Source organism: Galeopterus variegatus, unplaced genomic scaffold, assembly GCF_000696425.1.
Source record: "Galeopterus variegatus unplaced genomic scaffold, G_variegatus-3.0.2 Scaffold1993, whole genome shotgun sequence".
NCBI lineage: Eukaryota > Metazoa > Chordata > Mammalia > Dermoptera > Cynocephalidae > Galeopterus > Galeopterus variegatus.
In genome coordinates, this window is record NW_007728104.1 from 288960 (window position 1) to 290134 (window position 1175).

The following is a 1175-nucleotide window of genomic DNA, read 5'->3' on the forward strand; positions in this document are numbered from 1 at the left end:
CCCCCCACTGCACAGCCATAAGCATCAATCTACCTTCCATGCCTGCTCCTAGTTTGTATGATACCTACTGGGGGAGTAGATGCTGAAAAACTGCAGGGTAGGTAGGTAATAGGAATTGTGGAAGGGAAAACTCATGTAAGCTGAACCCAGAGACCACAGGAGACATGTCAGGTGGCAGGATAAAATCTATTCCCTTATTTTCATGCTTTCTCTCTGTTCAGAGATGTTTTCAGTGTAATAGCTGCTGACTTCTGCAACACCCTCCTGTAATCTCCTGCAAATCCATTGAATTCTGTGTTGTCACACTTCATCAGCTTTGTTACAATTCCCAGTAACTGACACACAATTGATGTCCTATCTCTGAAAAGCTGGCCCCAGATAAATAGCTTCAGAGGGTCTAATGATAAATTGGAGGGCATACTGAATGGATTCTGAAAGTATTCTAAGTCAGGAAAAATCCTTGCTGGAATTCGAATTGGCTGCTTCATTACCAGTTCTATCTCCCACATGCAGAAAGATGATAAACAAGATGTAGATGAGATTGGCTTTTGTGACCTAATGTTTCTGATGAAGAGAGAAGTACACGTTGTTAAAACAAGAGAAATGCACACAACCCACTGGCAACAGGATATTACAAGTTTCATTTTGAACAGGAATCACTTGTGATTTTATTACCTTGGAGACAAAAACCTGGCTGCTTCTGCATTGTGTGGTGGTTTAATTAACCTTTGACTATGCACAGAGAACTGGTGCACCTACTCCACGAACTGAAAGCCACTTAAAAAAAAAAAAAATAGAAAGTTGCCAGCTATTACTGACTCAGACCAAGATCCTGCAGGGGCACACAGAAGAGTGGTGAGAGCACAGTTTTTAGGGCCAGGCTCAGGGGGTTGAGTTCCAGAAAGTGACTCAAATTCTCTGTTCCTCAGTTTCTTCATTTGGAAAATGGGCTAATCATAGTTTGTAACTTATTTTTTTTAAGTATCACAAAGAAGCAACAAATAACCAAATGTGAAAGAGTGTGTAAGCAAAGAGGGAAAGATTAAGAAATAAATCTAGCCTCAGCAATCACTATGGTTGGAGTTAGGCTAGTCTTTTAGATTAACAAATCTTGACAATAAGATGTTGAAATTGATGGTATAGTGTAGTAGTTCTGTTCATGGCTTTGGAGCCAC